Raw genomic sequence first — 23,200 nt, forward strand, 5'->3', positions numbered from 1 at the left:
GTCCAATTGCTTTGAAATTTTATATGCAGTTCACTTGGGGTGACCTCACTTAAGTTTGTTCAAATTGTGGTGATATTTGCATATTTGTATTTTTGGGGCATTTTCTGCTGTTTTTGGTAAAAAAATCTTCTTCTCTGAAACCGCTTGTCCGATTGCTTTTAAATTTAATATGCAGTTTACTTAGGGTGACTACAGTCAGATTTGTTCAAATCGTGGTGAAATTTGCATATTTGTATTTTTAAGGCAATTTTTGTCATTTTTGGTAAAAAAATCTTTAAAAATCTTCTTCAAAACTACAAGTCAGATAGCTTTGATATTTGGTACATATGTCCCTGGGGATGATCTATTTCAGATTTGTTCAAATTGTGCAGAAATATGCAAATTTGCATTTTTAAGGCAATTTTTGCCATTTTGGTCAAAAAATGTTTTTTTCAAAAAGTACTGGTCTGATAGTTTTGAAATTTGATATAGAGGTTTCTATAGATGAACTTAGTAATATATTTGAATTTCTGATGAAATCTGTAATTTTGTATTTTTGGGGCAATTTTTGCCATTTTTGGTCAAAAAGTGTTTCTCAAAAAGTACTGTTCTGATAGCTTTAAAATTTGGTATACAGGTTTCTACAGATGAGCCAAGTAATATATTGAATTTCTGATGAAATCTGTAATTTTGTATTTTTGGGGCAATGTTGCCATTTTTGGTCAGAAAATTACATTCTCAAAAAACTACTCATCGGAAAGCTTTGATTGACATGTTCTTAGGGATGATCCGATGTGATATATTCAAAGTATGATGAAATTGTGTATTTTTGCAGCTTATTTTGGCCACTTTTTTCTGGCCATTGCATTGAGCTATCAAAGATTTCCACCTTCTTCATCAACATGTGTCAAAAATAGTTACTCTCTACACAAACACAGCGGAGCTCTATCGGCCGCTAGGTCGCTTGTTAAAATTAAAAAAGGTCAAAAGATAGTGACTTTGTCCCTTTCAATTCACTGATATTAGCTGTTTGTAACGTCTTGTCCAGTCACTACTTTAAAAAAAATTATACATGAACTACAAAAAATGAAATAGTAATACAAAAAAAGTAAAACAGTAGGAACACACACATGATTAAATAAATATAATTGGTACGTTTTTATTTGAAATTTTACTCCAAAACATCTTACATGAACTTCCAAGTTTTATTAGAATGCTGTGATCATTCCGTCCTACAAGTTACGTATACGCTCGTTTCTGTAAGTTCAAAGCACATTGACCGGCTTCCTCGATTAGACGTGTGAAATTAAAACCACTTCCAAGTGAACAAACTCCGTATTAACCAAGTGTTCTTGTACATGTAATACGATCGATCGCGATGCACATTATTTCAATCGGACGGGTCCGTGTACAAGTAGACGTTCAACATCCCGCCCGACCCAACATGTATTATTCAAAACATACTTGATACTTATAGCGAGAGTAATATTTGGTCAGCTGTTTGTAATATTAATATGACTGTTAAAACTGTTCAGAATAACTTACGCAAACATTATCAAGCTTCTTGGTACAGTGACTTGTTCAATGATAACAAGACTCTTGGGAAGGGAAACAATAAGCTCAGAACATACAGAGAATTTAAAACTAAATTTGGTTTAGAAAATTACTTACTAGATATTAAGAACATTAACTGCAAAAAATTGGTCACAAAACTTCGTATTTCTGATCACTGTTTACAAATAGAGTTGGGTAGAAGGTCAAAACCAAGAATTCCACCTGAATCAAGATATTGTAAGTTTTGTAAAACTTCTGTCGAAGATGTAGTGATAGAGAAGTTCTCTTTTCTGCAATGAATCTGTATTATCCAATGTTTGATAGTTTAAATGAAAGAGAGAAGTTTTTGTATATTTTAAGTTCAGACGACACATTGTCTCTAATGAAGTATATTAGAAAGACTTTAGTTCCCCCAGCAGCCGAAGGTAAAGACATCAACAAGAATGTTTCATTTAATGTATAGTTTATTGTCTTGCTATACTGCACTTTCCGAAGTGTGTTGTTACGCAATAAAATGATTAAAGTGATTTATTTTACGTGCATGATCTATCATCGATACAGCTTAGTGGGGCGCGATCGGCAATGCACACTTTATTTACCTTGTGAGTTCATATGAAAAACCCTTGAATTGAAACATAATTGTGGTACTTACTTTCATTCTTTTTTAGTCTCTTACGAAAAATTGATATGCTGGGAATTCTTTTTCCCACCGCTGAACTTAAAACGCCATGATTGTTTGTTCATGTGACGAAGAATTACGTCCTCTTGTTGCAATGACAACACGATGACCAATCATAGCATGGGTTACATCTCCCCCGCATGGAATCCCAATGCGTTACAAATCTTCTGTTTAAAACAGACGCTGTGATTGGCTGTATGCACGCATTCAGGTAATTCTACAAGGTCATGACATTCAAATAAGCACTGTAAATGCGGCTCACACGAGTTTTAGTGGGATCGTCTTTGCGATTTTCAAGCTTTCTCGCCATTTACTCTTCAACATATAATTTAAGATCACAAAATACTTAAGTAACAATTTGGGTGATGAAACTTCTGAAAGTAGCCAGTAAGTCACGTACACGACTTTTAGTCAAACCAGGCGGTTGTTTTTTGCCCGTTGTTTTTTGCCGGCTGCCCAGCCGGCTTTTAAGTTTTAGCGAGAACACTGACTAAGCTTTAACAGATATGCTGGCACGGTAGAGTTGACTTTTCAGGTCCTCAGATTCAGATCCTCAGATTCAGATCCTCAGATCTCAGATTTCAGATCCTATAGTACGGTGGCCCAAAACTACCTGTTCTCCGCATTCAAAGTCTGCGTCGCATTCAATTGTTTTTCTCTCACATATGTCTCCGCATTCAAAGTCTGCGTCGCAATCAAATGTTTTTCTCTCACATATGTCTCCGCATTCAAAGTCTGCGTCGCAATCAAATGTTTTTCTCTCACATGTCTCCGCATTCAAAGTCTGCGTCGCAATCAAATGTTTTTCTCTCACATATGTCTCCGCATTCCAAGTCTGCGTCGCATTCAATTGTTTTTCTCTCACATATGTCTCCGAGGTATGCCTCAGTGTACGTTATTCCGCGAAGCATAATTTCTATCGAACAGCGCTCTCAGACGGTCGCTATTGACAACGACGAACATTGTATCAAGTTATTTTCAATAGATTATCGATCGAAAATTTGTTTGGACGCCGCTTGTGCCGGGCGCTCGTGTGTTGAGGTCACGTCATAAACATTTCCACAATAACCCATATATTGACTTATACACTTAAATATCAACATTGAAGGTATCCGTTGGTTTCCTGTACTGAAATTAAATCGACGACAATTTTTTTAGTTTTGGTGATACTGTTACGTACGTTTCGGAACATTTTGGCGCACCTCGGCGTAGTTTGGCGCCATTGTGAACGGGGGACAACACGCGAGTGAGCGAGACAACAATGTATCAATTTCGGACAAAAGGATATCGATCGATAACGTTCACTGCACGATTACAGTGGAGACTCTACGCCCGTTCGCCTCTGTTCTGTGTTATTCTTGCAGTTTACTGGGATTTTCATAGTTAATATTCGCCAAAATTTGGTATAAATTACAACAACCTGACTGGTATTTGGTCTGTATAATTTAAGAGACGCTAACCGATTAAAATGGGTCAATATTAGACCCTGATTCTGCATATGCAAACGCTGTAAGATCGCCATTTTATTGAGGGCAAGAGCAAAAATTCAGCGATCGGAAAAATAAAATGCAACTAAAACAAGTTTCGTCGAGAAATTCAAAAAACTAAAACGACAGCAATTTTGTATATATATCAAGGAAACACCGTGCCACTTTTCACTATAATTGGTTCAGAATTGAGAAATTTGAACGAGCGATAGTTGTACGGTCTGTTCAGTACATTAAACGCAATTGTTTTCTATGGAAATCGAGCAGAGTAGACACATCGTAAAATGAAAAATACATCTGAAAAAAAACCGTTGGTTTAACTTTTCATTTCGCTGTTATTTTTATAGTATTGGTAATACACATATCATGAAGGGTAACTAAAACTCTATGGTTTTATTTTTTTTAGTTTCCCTCTTTTTTTATGAAATGACGAGTTGAAGATCGTTAGCTCCTGCACTACGGCCCAAAGGCGCCCCATTTTGTACGGTATAGGCTATGGCGTCCCGAATTTTTGCCACACATACGTGGAGTGCGCGTTCGGAGAGTCAATTTCACCTCCCGCGTCATGTTGAAAATTTCGCCGTATTTCCTTGCTGCACATCTAAATATTAATGAAAGAGCAACAGGTCCTATTTCCCGTATATGCTGCCCTTACAATTATAATATTTGGGAAGAATTTCACAAGGGAATTCCAAAAATACGTAAGCGATAAGAGACATATGCAAAATCAAGTAAAAACACAGTCAACAGCAAAACGATCTTCAACTCGTCATTTCATAAAAAAGAGGGAAACTACAAAAATAAAACCATAGAGTTTTAGTTACCCTTCATGATATGTGTCATACCAAATATTATAAAAAATAACAGCGAAATGAAAAAGTTAAACCAACAGTTTTTTTTCAGATGTATTTTTCATTTTACGATGTGTCTACTCTGCTCGATTTCCCATAGAAAACAATTGCGTTTAATGTACTGAACAGACCGTACAACTATCGCTCGTTCAAATTTCTCAATTCTGAACCAATTATAGTGAAAAGTGGCACGGTGTTTCCTTGATATATATACAAAATTGCTGTCGTTTTAGTTTTTTGAATTTCTCGACGAAACTTGTTTTAGTTGCATTTTATTTTTCCGATCGCTGAATTTTTGCTCCTGCCCTCAATAAAATGGCGATCTTACAGCGTTTGCATATGCAGAATCAGGGTCTAATATTGACCCATTTTAATCGGTTAGCGTCTCTTAAATTATACAGACCAAATACCAGTCAGGTTGTTGTAATTTATACCAAATTTTGGCGAATATTAACTATGAAAATCCCAGTAAACTGCAAGAATAACACAGAACAGAGGCGAACGGGCGTAGAGTCTCCACTGTAATCGTGCAGTGAACGTTATCGATCGATATCCTTTTGTCCGAAATTGATACATTGTTGTCTCGCTCACTCGCGTGTAGTCCCCCCGTTCACAATGGCGCCAAACTACGCCGAGGTGCGCCAAAATGTGCCGAAACGTACGTAAAAGTATCACCAAAACTAAAAAAATTGTCGTCGATTTAATTTCAGTACAGGAAACCAACGGATACCTTCAATGTTGATATTTAAGTGTATAAGTCAATATATGGGTTATTGTGGAAATGTTTATGACGTGACCTCAACACATGAGCGCCCGGCACAAGCGGCGTCCAAACAAATTTTCGATCGATAATCTATTGAAAATAACTTGATACAATGTTCGTCGTTGTCAATAGCGACCGTCTGAGAGCGCTGTTCGATAGAAATTATGCTTCGCGGAATAACGTACACTGAGGCATACCTCGGAGACATATGTGAGAGAAAAACAATTGAATGCGACGCAGACTTGGAATGCGGAGACATATGTGAGAGAAAAACATTTGATTGCGACGCAGACTTTGAATGCGGAGACATATGTGAGAGAAAAACATTTGATTGCGACGCAGACTTTGAATGCGGAGACATATGTGAGAGAAAAACATTTGATTGCGACGCAGACTTTGAATGCGGAGACATAAGCTTATGTGAGAGAAAAACATTTGATTGCGACGCAGACTTTGAATGCGGAGACATATGTGAGAGAAAAACAATTGATTGCGACGCAGACTTTGAATGCGGAGACATATGTGAGAGAAAAACATTTGATTGCGACGCAGACTTTGAATGCGGAGACATAAGCTTATGTGAGAGAAAAACATTTGATTGCGACGCAGACTTTGAATGCGGAGACATATGTGAGAGAAAAACAATTGAATGCGACGCAGACTTTGAATGCGGAGACATATGTGAGAGAAAAACAATTGAATGCGACGCAGACTTTGAATGCGGAGAACAGGTAGTTTTGGGCCACCGTACTATAGCTTCAGATGCAGATTCGAATTTACAAGCCTTTTACAATACCCGTATTAACAGTATGATTGCAATATTAAATTAAATGATTTGAATATGACATGTACAAGGCAGTTATGAAAATAAAACAAGTCTACGTAAACGTTTTCGCTCAACAAGTTTCAACGAACACGGGTCTACAATTACAGATTAGCTAATTTGCTTCTTCCGACCCCTGAATTCTGATTTAGCCCTGGGTAACTGGCCTCCAACATAGATTGGTTAGTTTCCTCGCCATCAATATTACGAACGATGGTAAAATACGGACTGTCGATAGCCAGCATTTACATGATCATCGCGGTCTTGATGGTTTAGATCGCGGGTGTGTTGATCTCTGTGAGGGAACGTTCACGTGATGACATAACAAGTGGAGTCATTGCGCACCATGTCTTCGACTGATGACATTCTGATTCTGAGATCGAAGTTTTTAAGTTCAAGATACAAGATAGAAATAAAATAATTTCTAAAGCCTTTTCAAATCTACATTATATTTTATTTATCAGTTATTACATCAAACTTTGAAAATTGTGAAATTTTAATTCCGAATCTGCGTTTGAAGTTATAGGATCTGAGGTCTGAGATCTGAGGATCTGAATCTGAGGATCTGAGGATCTGAATCTGAGGATCTGAAAAGTCAACTCTACCATGCTGGCACTGTTGAAGTCACAGCTAGTAGCTGTAACTTTTGCCTATATTTTTCACTCGATGTCATGATGGAAATCAAGTCATATTCTGTTGAAACCACACTTAAGGTAGCGTGTTATGTTCGTTGGCAAATTTTACTTACATGTTGTGCTCAAAACAGCAGAAAAAGCCCTGAAAGCCTAGCTGTGATCATAGACCCTCGAGATTTCTCTCGAGTCTATGCTGTGATCAACAGTGCTCAACACAGAAAAGCCTGTGATCAACACTGATCAACATAATCAACAGTGCTCAACACAGAAAAGCCTGTGATCAACACTGATCAACATGATCAACAGTGCTCAACACAGAAAAAGCCTAGCTGTGATCAACAGTGCTCAACACAGAAAAGCCTGTGATCAACACTGATCAACATGATCAACACTGCTCAACACAGAAAAAGCCTGTGATCAACACGATCAACAGTGCTCAACACAGAAAAGCCTGTGATCAACACTGATCAACACTGCTCAACACAGAAAAAGCCTAGCTGTGATCAACACCCGGTGGTGGCAGTCTCGGAGCAGCCGGGTACGCACGCTCGTTAGAAATTTCGCGGAAAAGGGGGTGATTTTCGTCGGACATCAAGGAGACATCTAGGTCCGTGAAATCGACAAAAAGGGGTACTTTTTCAGATCACCCTCCGAGAATAGGTCTGGTTCTTCTCCCAAGACGCTTTTACACTCGAGAGAGTAAAACTCAGCAGCGGTCCCCCAAGCATGGATGTAAAAAATAGCTATTTACATCCATGCCCCAAGCCATGATCCAGAACCGTCCCGGGTACATTCAACAAGGCAGTCTGTTACTGTGCACATCAAACACAAAGTCAACCCATGCTAAGCTAGTGTATAATGTGTTCCTTTTTAAGAGTCAGCAAACTCGCTTTAAAATTGGTAAATTATGGTATTCAAATGTCTTGGCAAACATTTAGGTAAAATCTCCCAGATATAGGAAAAAAGGGGGTGTTCTTCGCAGTGATTTTCTCCCAGATTTTCCCAAAAAGGGGGTGTTTTTCAGAGAAAAATTCTGGAAAAAGGGGTACATTTCAAACTCTGCTAACGAGCGTGGGTACCCACCCATCCAGAGACTGCCACCGCCGGGGATCAACAGTGCTCAACACAGAAAAGCCTGTGATCAACACGATCAACAGTGCTCAACACAGAAAAGCCTGTGATCAACACTGATCAACATGATCAACACTGCTCAACACAGAAAAAGCCTGTGATCAACACGATCAACAGTGCTCAACACAGAAAAGCCTGTGATCAACACTGATCAACATGATCAACACTGCTCAACACAGAAAAAGCCTAGCTGTGATCAACAGTGCTCAACACAGAAAAGCCTGTGATCAACACGATCAACAGTGCTCAACACAGAAAAGCCTGTGATCAACACTGATCAACATGATCAACACTGCTCAACACAGAAAAAGCCTAGCTGTGATCAACAGTGCTCAACACAGAAAAGCCTGTGATCAACACTGATCAACATGATCAACACTGCTCAACACAGAAAAAGCCTAGCTGTGATCAACAGTGCTCAACACAGAAAAGCCTATGATCAACACGATCAACAGTGCTCAACACAGAAAAGCCTGTGATCAACACTGATCAACATGATCAACACTGCTCAACACAGAAAAAGCCTGTGATCAACACGATCAACAGTGCTCAACACAGAAAAGCCTGTGATCAACACTGATCAACATGATCAACACTGCTCAACACAGAAAAAGCCTAGCTGTGATCAACAGTGCTCAACACAGAAAAGCCTGTGATCAACACGATCAACAGTGCTCAACACAGAAAAGCCTGTGATCAACACTGATCAACATGATCAACACTGCTCAACACAGAAAAAGCCTAGCTGTGATCAACAGTGCTCAACACAGAAAAGCCTGTGATCAACACTGATCAACATGATCAACACTGCTCAACACAGAAAAAGCCTAGCTGTGATCAACTAAGTACTCAACACAGAAAAGCCTGTGATCAACACTGATCAACATGATCAACAGTGCTCAACACAGAAAAGCCTATAGCTATGTATGATCAACAGTGCTCAACACAGAAAAGCTATAGCTGATGATCAACAGTGCTCAACACAGAAAAGCCTGTGATCAACACGATCAACATACAACAGTGCTCAACACAGAAAAGCCTGTGATCAACACGATCAACAGTGCTCAACACAGAAAAGCCTGTGATCAACACTGATCAACATGATCAACACTGCTCAACACAGAAAAAGCCTAGCTGTGATCAACAGTGCTCAACACAGAAAAGCCTGTGATCAACACTGATCAACATGATCAACACTGCTCAACACAGAAAAAGCCTGTGATCAACACGATCAACAGTGCTCAACACAGAAAAGCCTGTGATCAACACTGATCAACAGTGCTCAACACAGAAAAAGCCTAGCTGTGATCAACAGTGCTCAACACAGAAAAGCCTGTGATCAACACGATCAACAGTGCTCAACACAGAAAAGCCTGTGATCAACACTGATCAACATGATCAACACTGCTCAACACAGAAAAAGCCTAGCTGTGATCAACAGTGCTCAACACAGAAAAGCCTGTGATCAACACTGATCAACATGATCAACACTGCTCAACACAGAAAAAGCCTAGCTGTGATCAACAGTGCTCAACACAGAAAAGCCTGTGATCAACATAATCAACAGTGCTCAACACAGAAAAGCCTGTGATCAACACTGCTCAACACAGAAAAGCCTGTGATCAACACAATCAACAGTGCTCAACACAGAAAAAGCCTAGCTATGATCAACAGAAAAGAACGCAAGTTTAAAGCATGAACAAGCTGTCGTGAACAACACAATCCCTCAAAAAAAAAAAACAAGTGTAGAACAAGCGTACCAAATTTACATTTAAAAAAAAATAGACGCACAAATAGTTAAGAACACTTAGCTTATCCCAATTTTTACTATTGTGGTTTAATTGACAACATTGAACAGAGCCACAACCGTCAATGCATTACTGCTTCTAGGTAAATTATGCACATATGCAAATTATATAATTTGAATCGGCCAACCAGCTACAACCTTCGAAACTGCTGCAAGTCAGCCCTGTAAACGTTCAGGTGTGAATAAGATAGAGAAAAAATATGGTAATAACGTTACTTTATATTTTTGATCGGCCATGAGTACGAGTGGGAGCGTCTCATAACCTTTGACCCTGCATCCGCTGTCATAAGTGCGATGAACCGCGCCTTTCAGTTGTTATTTCGCTTGCGGATGCCTCGGACGCAGGACAGCCACTGTTCTTCAAAACTATCCGCCCGCCCTTTGTACCCGGTATACGGTGAAGACAATGGCCAACTCTGGACCAAAAGCCCGCCTGTCGCTAACATGTCACAGGAAGAGCTTCAGCTGCATCTAAAGGACAACCGTTTCCCACAGACAGTTTTGAAAATTCTCAACGGTAAGTGACGATCGTCCGACCTCCATGACAGGCCCCACGGTCTTATTTACAGTGTTCTCACTCATGTTTCCTTAAATGTTGGGTGCTTCATCATTTTATCGTCAACGCATAGGCAACTTGCAGCTGAACTTAAACGGGACTAGAACATGATCTTAAACGTCTTCAAATCTGCTTTGTTATATATCTAACACATTTCATGTCACCGTTTTACATTCGACATTGTGTAGCAGAGGCCATGACTAGGGTAATTCTGTGAAAGGAATTCATACATCATTTCACCACCACAGTAAGACAGACGGAGAGAAGATAAGTCGTGTTTTCTGAGATACTAATTCATTTTGCCAAAAATTATTGTGTAGGTATGTTTATGTGAGTAGAAGGCTAACAAAAATCAAATTCAACCTCGGCTAAACTTCAACTAGAAGGGATTTACCCGCCAAAATTCTTTTTCGCACCGCTTGTGGTATCAAGTTACGATTGGGTTCGCATAAATGGTGTGCCGTGTGTTTGATTTTCAAACGTCATTGCTATACTATACGTTTTACTATTTTCACGGCAGGAAATTTTCTGCGCAGCGGAAAAACTTACAAGGTGATTATTCCTCAACAATTTCAGCTCTGCGGTCAGTAATGCAGAGCTTGGAGAGTGCTGAGAAATGTTATGGTAGAACATATGACACTCTCGCATCTGCTCATCACACAAATGGCCCTTGTTTACACTTCATTCTCTTTCAGTCTCGCAAGCTTTATCTGTAACCAATGAAAGGCATTTGCCCGTCTTACTTACCCGCCAAAAGCGATTAAATTACTGCCAACGCAGTCATAAGGTTCAGTGTCTCAGACTTCATGTTCAATCTCATTAAACAACACGATAAAGCAAATTAAACTTGTTTCCTAATTTATTTTTCTTTTGCAGATCAAAAGATTGATGGGCCTGATTTCTTTCCTTACAATGGAATGACGTCAATAACCTCTAGGCTGAAGGGCCATTTTGCAGTTCATAGAGAAAGTTAAGGTAAGGTTTAATTCCTTTCTCACCATAGCAATGTATTATACTGTGTATTCTGTGAGTGTCTTCTATCAAATGAATAATCTTCTCAGAGATGATAGGCCACCCTATCTAAATCCATATTTACAGTATACTGTAAAAGTTATCATAATTGATCATGCTAAACTAACCTATTTTGCGTTTAATCCAAGTTGATCATAAAATTTATATGCAAATAATCAAACTTTATATTTGAAATATCAAAAAACTATATCATACAGAGAATTTTGTAAACTTTGTGATGTTCACATTTGCCTAATTAGCTCCGCTGTCATGAGCTTATCAAACAGGCTGATTTTCTGTCGTTGTCCATATGTCCGTCCATCATCCCTCAACAATTGCTTTCTCCTTTGCAACTGCAAGTCTGATTGCTTTGAAATTTGATATGCAGCTTATTTGTGATAACCTTGTTCAAATAAGTTGTTCAAATCGTAGTGAAATTTGCATATTTTTGTTTTTAAGGCAATTTTCATCATTTTTGGTTAAAAAAATATTTGAAAATCTTCCTCAAACTCACTGGTCGGATAGCTTTGATATTTGCTACATAGATCCCTATGGATGATCTATTTCAAATTTATTCAAATAGTGGAGAAATATGCAAATTTGTATTTTCAAGGCAACTTTGTCATTTTTGGTCAAAACAATTGTTTCACCAAAGTCGCTCGTCTGTCAGCTGTGATATTTGGAATACGGGTTTAAAGGGATGAAAAAATGTGATATATGCACATTAAGATGAAATCTACAATTTCGAAATTTTGGGGCAATTTTTGTCATTTTTGTCAAAAATTGTATTTCTCAAAAAGTATGGGTCTGATAGCTTTGATATTTGGTATACAGGTTCCTACAGATAAACTGAATGGGATGTATTTCGACATTATGATTAAATCTGCAATTTTGTATTTTTGCAGCTATTTTGCCTTTCTTTGTCCAGCCACTGAAATGAGCTATCAAAGATTTCCACCTTGATCAATACATGTCAAAAAAAGTTATTCTCTACAAAACACAGCATAGCTATATTGCCCGCTAGGTCACTTTTTATACTACTGACAGCTTTACACAATGTTTTGTTTGCATACAAGTGAGTAAAATAACTGATACACAATTGCACAATATGGATGAGAACTTTTAAAAAACCAGGTGGACCCAGTGTTCAAAATTGTGTCAGTGTGAAAACCAACTACATGTCATGATACATTGTGTTCATTAATATTTACCATTTTCAGTATCAAACAATGAATGCCATCAACTTTATTTCCTATTTTCTAAAAGGGTTTCCTGAATTATTATGGGAAGATAGTTTGTAAAGATAGGAAGAAGCAAACACAATTGCACAATATGGATGAGAACTTTTATTAAAAAAACAGGTGGACCCAGTGTTCAAAATTGTGTCAGTGTGAAAACCAACAGCACGTCATGATACGTTGTGTAGGTGTGTGTATGTGCAGTGTGTCTCAAAGCGTAGCTGCCTATGACACTTGACACCGGAATGCACTTTTTAAAATAGAGTCGCTGCCAGTGAAAATAGTGTCCAATAGGATTGCACGCGATGTATAAGTTTTTGGCTGTGTTGTGCGTGCAATGTATGTTATCCTATGTTTTGGTTTTACACCTGCCTATGCGTCAATTACATTCACAATCCATAAGGAACGATGGCAATACACAAATATGTTCATATATCCTCAATGTCAAATTATCTTCAGTTTCAAAGTAGCTGGATTCAATCTCAAGTGTCAACTGATTTAATTCCGCACACGTTGTGTTCATGAATGTTTACCATTTTCAGTATCAAACTGTGAATGCCGTCAACTTTATTTTCTATTTTCTAAAATGGTTTCCCGATTGATAATGGAAAGATAGTTTGTAAAGATAGGAAGAAGCGAAGGAGGAGAATAAGACATATAAGTATATAATTAATTTTGTATTACACTTTGTAATATGTTTTTCACTCACACAGCACTCTATCCTGTAGTCACTTCCTTCAGTAGTGAACCATAGAGTTTAAATTATGTAATACAAACTACAAATTCAAAAGCATACATTTTCCCCAAACTTTTCTTCAGGAAACATTTCACTATACATACTTCAGTGCCAGGGGCCTCCATGGCAAACATGGTAAACATTTTACATACTGTTAAGATTCAAACAAGCCATCATTTGCGTATGAAGTTTGTGGGGGAAATTACATGTCAACTTTCAATGTTTACAAAAATATGTATGGCGAAATCTTCTTTTGCTCCGTGAATATCATCGTGATTGCTCATTAGTGATGAACTAGTGCATGTTCAGAGTCCAAATACCTGAGCAAGAGGTGCATACTATGTATTTCAACATCCAACATCTTTTCTCTGTACAGATTGTAGAGGATATGATATACATCATCCAGCAAAATCCAAATTCACCACAAGTAACCAGAGATGAGCTTCAGGCTGATTGGAAAGCAATTGAAGACAGTCTCATCACGTATGGCTTGTTACAAAACATTGATGCCAAAGGTAAATCTTGTTGCCAGGTATTACAAGCATGAAAAACGGGCATAATATGATAGACAGCAAAGCAATGACACGTAAATTGCTATTCTGGTACCTTAATGGAAGTTTCATAAACAGTGTACACATAAATGAATAGACACTACTCCAAGATCTCTGTTTTTAACATCTATAGACTATTGTCTATAGAAGCTATTGGGATGGGTATCCGTCCGGCGTCAGTCTGTATGTATGTATGTCCGTTTGTGAGGTGTCCGTCCACTCAAATATCTTGAGAACCGCAGTACTTACTGATTTGATATTTGTTGTGTAGATGCAAAATATGATTATGAGAAACTAGTTTTTTTAATTTTTTGATATTGTTGAAAATATGCAAATTAGTGCCAAAAAAGGCGTTTTTGGTAAAAAATCTTCTTCATAACTGCTGGTCAGACAGCTTTGTTATTTGGTATACAGATCCCTAGGGATAACCCAACTTAGCTTTGTTCAAATTGTGATGAAATATGCAAATCTGTATTTGTAAGGAATTTTTTGTCATTTTGGTCAAGACTTTATTTCATCAAAACCACTCATCTGACAGCTTTGATGTTTATTATACAGGTTCCTACAGATGAACTAAATATGATATATTGAATTTATGATGAAATGTGCTATTTTGTATTTTTGGTGCAATTTTTGCCATTTTTGGTCAAAAAATGTGTTTCTCAAAAACTACTTGTCTGATGCCTTTGATATTTGGTATACAGGTTCCTAGGGGTGTCTTAGTGTGATATATTAAAATTTGATGAAATCTTTAGGTCACTTTTTGCCATTTTTAGTCACAATATTTGTTTCCCAAAAGTACTCATCTGATAGCTTTGATATTTGGTATACAGGTTCCTAGGCTTTATCTTAATGTAATATATTGAAATTATGATGAAATCTTCAATTTTGTATTTTTGCAACTAGTTTTGCCATTTTTGGTTAGGCCATCCTGAAATGAGCTATCAAAGATATCCACCTTCTACATCAATACATGTGTCACAAAAAGTTATTCTCTACATAACACGGCAGACCTCTGTCGACTGTTGGGTCACTTGTTTTGCAAAACTGCTGGTCAGACAGCTTTAATATTTGGTTTACAGGTCCCTAGGATGACCTTAGTGAGATAATTTCATACAGTCAGGAAATACTTAATTTTGTATCCATGTCTATAGTAGCTTCAGGGACTTTGGCCGTATGTTTTTAAAGTTGGAAAGGTTGGCATTGCAATAAATCTATCCATGTTTGCTTTGTTATTGAGTAGTACAGTATTGAGTAGGGTAGAATATTGTGCTGTACATAGTACATAGTTGTATAGTCAATGATTCATTGACTCTCTATTGCCTTATATTGTTTTACATTTCGATGCAATTTTGAGTCAAATGCACCTGAAATTTAAAATGTAATGACATGCAATATGCTGGACTTATGTAATATCAACAGGTTTGCCCTAGAATGATTGTATAAAAAGACTTTATTTTAATGATAAGATACATAATGCACAATATTTTTGGCATTTACACTATAGGGATCAGAACATTGGCAGTTATCAGAGTGTTGGAGATCACCTTTGGAGGTCAAAGTGCACTGGGGAAGATTGTAACCATTGTTGATGTAAGTATCATATCTCTCAGTAATTCAACGTAATATGATAACTTGATAATATTGTGTCATGTTCATTATGCTCTTTGTCTCTTTTGAGTAAGCTTCTGTCACCACAGTAGTGGTTTAACTCTGTGTTCACATGCTGGACAAATTTAAGAACAAAGCCTTTCAGAGTTATATAAAGAACCTTGTCTTATATTGGTTATATATTTTTTACCATGATTATTCTTTCTTCATAGGATGCTGGAAAACTTTCTGTGAAAGGAAGAAAAGATGCCAGACTACCTCGTTTGGGTGTTTTGGTACACGAGGACAAGGTTATTATATATATAAGCAGTTTGTTATTTTCCTTGAAGGAATAATCTTTTGCAATGTTGAAAGCAATAATCTTGTTCTTGCACTCCTTTCTTATATGGGAGTGCATTTCCTGTGTAACTTTGACTATGCTCGAGCTGTAAAGAGTGCATGTCAGTTTTTAGAATACTTTTGGCTCACATCTAAAGAAAAAAATACAATCCAGGGTAGGGTCAGACAGTTAGGCCTTGCTATTATGGGAAATGTGTAATTTGGTCATAGCAAGACAATGTCTTCTGAAAATCATGAAACATCAAAAGTAGGACTTTGTATGTATGCCTATTTTCTCAATGGCAGTATTAAGAAAACTTCATTTTTACTATTTTTTGCTTTGCTGTCAGAGATGGGAAGCTGATCAGATAAGCTGACTCATTCATTTTGTCTGTCCTCAAATTTAGTCTTCACTAAAACTGCTCAGATGACATTCACCATGTGATATTTGGACTACAAGCCACTGACTATGACTGATTTATAATATTATTAGAGGACAAATACCTTGCATATGCAAGTTTTTTATCTGATTTTTTTGTGTTTTCAAACAGCCTCTTTTCTGATGTGGTTGGTTTGACAGCTTCTTGTCTGATATGGCTGGTCTTACAGCTTCCAAAGTCAATGTGCAGCTTCCTTGGGAGCCCTTATCAACTGTTAATGTCAAAATGTACAAAAAATTTGTACATGTACATGTGTTAGCATTTCTTTATATTGCTCAACTTACTTCAGAAATCTTCATTGAAATTGTCCACTTCGAATATTTAGAAAAATGTTTTGGTAAATTTGCTACTTTCTCATAAAAGCATTTTCTCACATAGTGTTTATCTGAAGCTCTCAAGTATAGCTTTTAGCTTTGTAGGGATGCTATTGGTAGGTGTTTGTTAAATTAGCATGAAAATAGATATTTTAACTTTTGCAAGTACTCTGACTTTTATGCAAATGTTGGTAACATTTGTATCAGCAAGTGTTTTGTATTTCCTATGATAAAAATATTGTTGGTATCCTACTGGTCCCAGGAACTCCTAATTCAGCAATCTAGCACTGGCATAATAAGTTTGTTTGAATTTTTTATACTTTTCCAGCTTATTTTTGTGATCTTTTTCTCCAATACCAATTGCAATTAAAATTGATTTTGTTTCCAAGGATGACCTCACTATGGTTTGTATGATCATAACAAGTACTTACTGATCTGGCATGTGCCACTAGAAATTATAAACATTATTCACAATTGTTTTTATTTCATATAAAAATCACTGAGGATAACCATACTTGTTATATTGATATGATGAGGATAATTTCTTATATAAATTTTTGGCAGCTCATTTTATCATTTGTGCTTGTCTGACATTTATTCAGATGTTACCAGTCGACAGGTTTTCAGTTTTGCTGTGTTGCTGTCTCTCAATACTCCCATGAAGGAGCGTAACAGTTACAGAAACATTGTTAGATGTGTAGAGTAAAGAATGAGGCTGTTCAGGTGGTAGAGTTATTAGCTCTGCTGTGGGCATGCAGACCTTATCAAATATGTGTGGCATTGTCCAGGTGTCAACTTTTAACATTCCAATTTGTGCCTTCAAAAGAACTTTCCAATTTCTTTAATTTTTTTAGTACAGGCCGTCAAAGATGACCTTATCATATTTGTTCGTATTTTAAGGCTTTTTTCATCAATTTTGGTCAAATATTTCTTTTACTATAATTGCTTGTCTGATAGCTTTGAAATTTGGAATATATGTTCCCAGGTATTATCCTTATTATCATGTATATATAGCAACATGATGAAATCTGCAATTTTGTATTCTTCTGACAATACTTTCCCTTTTTTGTTAAAAAAGATTGTTTCTCAAAAACTACTTGTTTGATAAATTTGATATTTGGTAGACATGTTTGTAGGCACGATCTTTATGTGATCTGTCAAAATTATGATGACATCTTTAATTGTGTATTTTTGCAGCCAGTTTTGAAATATTTGGTCATGCCATCCTGAAATGAGCTATCAAAGATTTCCAGCTTCATACTTAACATAGTAGAGCTGTATTGGCAGATAGGTCGCTTGTTTAAAGAACACCAACATTTTGGTGACACACACATTGCCTTCTTCAGGGTAAACACTGATAAAGGATTTCTTCTATCATGGTTTACCCTGAAGAAGGTGAAATGTTTATCGCTGAAACATTGGTATTCATTAAATAAAATATTTTACTGAAGATTTGAGACCTGTTAAACTTCCTCATTCTTTGCTCCCCACATCTGCTATGGTCCAGGCATGTTCCCAAACTCCATTCGTAACTTCAATGGTTGTAGTAGGACTGACTTTTTCCATCAAACTAAGACATTTTTAGACTGACTTTTTTATAAAAATTAGTTATTTTTTACATTATTTCTTAAAATACTTTTTCTTGTAAACTGCTTCAGTAGAAGTGATGACTTTGATTTATTGCAACAATGAAATTAGTGTACTGAGTCTGCAATGGTGATGAAATTCACAAATGTACATGTACATGTACATTATTACATGTACGTTATTTGTCATCAAATTTTCTCACTATTTGTTTCAAGTATTGTTTTTATATGCAACTTGTTAGATTATTTTAAGCTTTGTTTTGTAGCTTTCTAGGAATGCAAAAGGTTATGTAGTTGCATTATAATTTATTTACAAATTTTTTTATTATTATTGTCATTGAAATTTATATACTTGTTTTTTCGAGGGGCAGTTTTACAGTTTCTGGTCCAAAAAATCATTTTTAGCTACTATAGACTATAGTCTATAGAAGCTATTGGGATGGGTATCCGTCCGGCGTCCGTCGTCAGTCTGTATGTATGTATGTATGTATGTATGTATGTATGTATGTATGTATGTATGTATGTATGTATGTATGTCCGTTTGTGAGGCGTCCGTCCACTCAAATATCTTGAGAACCGCAGTACTTACTGATTTGATATTTGTTGTGTAGATGAAAAATATGATTTTGAGAAACTATTTTTTTAATTTTTTGATATTGTTGAAAATAGGCAAATTAATGCCAAAAAAGGTGTTTTTGGTAAAAAATCTTCTTCTTCATAACCGCTGGTCAGACAGCTTTGTTATTGGTATACAGGTCCCTAGGGATAACCCAACTTAGATTTGTTCAAATTGTGATGAAATATGCAAATGTGTATTTTTAAGGAATTTTTTGTCATTTTTGGTCAAAGTTTGACTTACATTGTATGTAATTCTTGTACTCTATAAACCCTATCAATTCACCCAGAAAAAAATAATTAATATGATTTTAAATAATTGAATTAATTAGGAAATCATCAAAGCCAAAATAATTTTAGTGTGGAATTATCAGAAAGTTCAACTTTTTTTGACAGTTCACAGTGAATTGAGGATTAAAACATGTAAAGGCAACTTTCCTGAATCCCAACTTTGATATATTCTGAACCACCATTTATGTTATCTAAAAGAAATTGTTCATAATAGTTTGTCATGATAGGGTGGTCAAATAAATAGAGATAGAGAAAGTTCTAATTACCATTTATGGTTGACTTGGTAAGGATAAAATAGGATTACTTTTTGAGGAAAAAAATAGAGTGGTCAATTAAAAGAGTGGTCAAAGTGATAGGGTTTTTATGGTAAAGCTGGGCTGTAAGCTTCCTCATGTGCTATTTATAGCAATTATGCAATCTGTGTAAACAGTGCAATGAAAGTGTAACATGATTCCTTATAATGCTTTTGATGACCTTGAACTTCTTAAGTTTGAAACATTTGTCTCTTCAGTGTGCTTTCTCTGAGTAGTACAGTCTCAACTTATTCAACAGAACTTACTTACAATGTTAATTTGATAGTAAAATGTGCTTGGTTAATAGGATGAAAATACTGATATTACCAAAAGATAACCAGCTCAAGATTCTTTATAACCTGACAGATATGCTGTTTTTTTATGACGTAAATCTTGATTTAAGCAAATCTTGTTTACTTTGATTAGAATGTAATTAACTCTCGTTTATTTGCTATTATACACTAATATAGTCTGATGAAATATGCAAATCTGTATTTTTACGGAATTTTTTTCCATTTTTGGTCAGGCAATCCTGAAATGAGCTATCAAAGATATCCACCTTCTTCATCAATACATGTGTCACAAAAGGTTATTCTCTACATAACACAGCAGAGTTCTGTCAACTGTTGAGTCGCTTGTTTTTTCAAAACCACTGGTCAGACAGCTTCAATATTTGGTTTACATGTCCCTAGGATGACCTTAGTGAGATAATTTCATACAGTCAGGAAATACTTAATTTTGTATCCATGTCTATAGTAGCTTCAGGGACTTTGGCCCTATGTTTCTATTAATCAGCTCTTCTGATTTGTTTGAAACTTGGCATTTAGATTCCTTGGAGTGACCTCAGGTTTTTGGCTTCCCTGTTAGTGATGCAAAGCTTAATTTTAGGTGGATTTGTGGCATTGTCTGTCGTCCGGTCCGGAAGGTTTTACACTCCAAGCTTCCTCTTCAAAACAGCCAGTGGGATTCATTTAGTATTTAATACATTTTTGTTCAAATTGTGATGAAATAAGTCTATTTTTGTGGCTAATTTTGCTATTTTTGGTCAAAAATTTCTTTTACCAACCCGCTTTTCTGGTAGCTTTGACACTTTGCAAACGGACTTCATTGGAATGATCAAAATGTTACAATATATTGAATCTGTGTGATGAAGTCTAGAATTTGAATTTTAGCCATTTTGGGTCATTTTTTGTCCTCACAAGTGTTTGTCTATTAGCCATGACATTAATTATACAGTCACCAAGGGTTATCCTATGGTAATGTGTATCGAAATTATGATAAAATCTGTAATTTTGTATTTCTGGTGCAATTTTTATCCGAACATTTGGTTTCCATAAATTACTTGTTTGATAGCTTTGATATTTGGTGTAGAAGTTCTAGTGTTTATCTTAATATGATATACTGAAATTATGCTGACATCTGCAATTTTGTATTTATAGGGCAAATTTTGCCATTTTTGTCACAAACTTTGTTTTCTAAAACTGCTTGTCTTATAGCTTTGATATTTGGTATAAATGTTCTTACGGATGATATTAATCTAAGTCAAGGTCAGCCAGGAAAGTGTTATCTTTCCTGCCATTCAGGCTGAGCAGAGATGCTTTGCCTTTCATCCTAATGAGTCCCATGTCTTTCTTCACTTCAAACATATCAAAGGTTGTGAAAGATTTCCACCTTCGTCAAAAATATGTCACAGATAGTTAAATCTCTACACAATACAGCGGAGCTCTATCGGCTGCAAGGTCGCTTGGTTACAGATTTTTGTGAGATTTGCATATTTGTATTTCTTTGGCAGGTTTTGTGCCTCCATTTGGTTTTTGTTTTATGCACAAATACCAGAGAGCTTCTATAGTTGTCGGTATCTGTATGTCTGTAAGTATGTAAGTATGTCCGTCCACATCTAAATATGCAAAACTGCAGCACCTACTATCTTAGTATTTGGTGTACAGGTGCACCCATGGGTGGAGATGTGAATTTGTTCAAACAAATATGTCAGTGTACAAAATATCTAATGAAGTTATAAAGGGAAAATCCAGTAAATTGCTCAAAAAATTCGTTTTCTCTGAACTAACCGTTCTGATTGCTTTGAAACTTGGTATACATGTACCTAAGGCAACCTTATTTGAATGTCTTCACATTTTGGTGAAATTTTCTTATATTTGTATTTTTGGGCAATTTTTCCAATTTTTTGTTAAAAAGATCATTTTCTCTAAAATTGCTCATCTGATTGCTTTGAAACTTGGTATGCATGTTCTCAGGCGTTAACTTTAAATATACACACTCTGGCCACATCAAACCAAATGTGAGCCAAGTGTCATTGAAGCAATGTTTTCAGTTTCAAGTCAAAGAATTATTCTTCAGAACTACTTATTGACATCCTTAATGTATTCTAGTCACTGGGAATGACCTAGTTTAAATTTGAGTGACAGTGTCATTGACACTATGTTTTGGAATCAGATGTTATTTTATGCCATTAATTGAACAGTTGGCCAGTATATTTTTTAAATCTTCATCAGCACTTTGTCATTTTAGAGTCCTGTAGTTTTTTTTTAATATTTTCCACATACAGCAAACCTGTCTACCTCCACTTGGACTGGAATTTTTTTGAAATGATATTTAGAATATTTGTCATTGTGCTGAAAACTTGAAAACCTCTAACGTTTGACTGTGCTATTTAGGCAAAGTTGAGATAACACAGGTTTTGCTGTATTTTATTTCTTACCAAGTTACACTTATTATTTGCTTACATATATATATTCAAGTCATTATTATTATTATTATTATTATTATTATTATTATTATTATTATTAGCATAAATGTTTGTCAAGTCACCTTTACCGTAATTGTAAAACTTTGTCAAGAATTTTCATTTTATCAATAATAATCATAATAACACTAAAGACATTTCTCTGTGTGATTTCTTTCACAGGTTACCACCATAGCCCTCTCCCTTTCACTGGACAAAATGCCATTGTATAGGGGTGTCTTTTACTGTTTCTTACAGGATTACGCAGTTTGTCAGTGTTTAGTGTACCGGATATATACATCAAGACTAAGTCATTTTAATCCTCTTTCTCCTAAGTGATATTAATATCCAAGCTTTGTCTATGGAACCTGATAGAAAAAGGATTAAATTGACTCTAAGAGGACAACAGACAGAAAAGGCGTCGTCAGTGCCAATCACTCCATGCCAGCCCCATATCCCTCCTTCCCCCGCCCAACTTCGCCCTACCTAAAACTGGATGCTCTCCCGGCCTGCCGACAGACCACAAATGTATTATGGATGGCTTGCAAGCAAACCACATTCATGCCAGTCTAACAAGGAAGACCTGGCTTGCCTGTAAACTGATGTTTTTTTGAATTTGGTCTAAATTCAACCTTTTTTAGATACATGTAGTGGCTTGCCAGCAAACCAAGTCCTACACTCTGTGTGGTCTGTTAACTTGCCAGTCTGTTCAATCAAGTGGCCTGTAGGCAAACTGAAAACAAACCAAAAAGCAAGCCAATTTAGGGAAAATGAAGCAATCCGTTCAGCGACAAATAAACCGGTACGAATTTAGCACGAATTTAGCTTGCCGGAGAGCTAGAAGAATTTGCAGTGATATGTAGATCATTTTCATATGTACAGAAGCGTCGTTCATCCTATAGTTCGCATACACCTCACGGTCGGACTCGCGAGTTTTCGGTTTGTTATCTGGTAGGGTGATGCTACATTCCACTGGTTTCTCTCCCAGATACATATACTTTGGAACTTTGATTGGCTGTATTTCTTCGTACTCCGTAGTCATCTCATTCATCTCGGCGCCAGTGCTAACGAACGCGTCATGGCGGGACTCGTGATTCTCCGGCTCGACGTCGGGTTGCCCATCGTTTTTCGTGAGACGAGTTTTTCTGCAGCGGAAATACACGATGGAACTTACCGCTGCGACGAGAA

At 36.5% G+C, this 23,200-nt stretch overlaps 1 long non-coding RNA gene across 2 annotated transcripts; it reads left to right on the forward strand.

Annotated features, from left to right (window-relative positions):
* The first annotated feature begins 9,976 nt into the window (after positions 1–9,976).
* On the forward strand, positions 9,977–17,266 carry LOC139142052 (uncharacterized). 2 transcript variants are annotated; one of them, XR_011554290.1, is made up of 6 exons: positions 9,977–10,226; positions 11,142–11,240; positions 13,127–13,175; positions 13,627–13,765; positions 15,309–15,394; positions 15,625–17,266. It is a non-coding gene; the product is annotated as an uncharacterized lncRNA (long non-coding RNA). The 2 variants fall into 2 exon arrangements; XR_011554289.1 differs by having other exon boundaries at positions 10,020–10,226; positions 13,131–13,175.
* The last annotated feature ends 5,934 nt before the right edge of the window (positions 17,267–23,200 follow it).

The sequence above is a fragment of the Ptychodera flava genome, chromosome 10 (genome assembly GCF_041260155.1).
Source record: "Ptychodera flava strain L36383 chromosome 10, AS_Pfla_20210202, whole genome shotgun sequence".
Taxonomy (NCBI): Eukaryota; Metazoa; Hemichordata; class Enteropneusta; family Ptychoderidae; genus Ptychodera; species Ptychodera flava.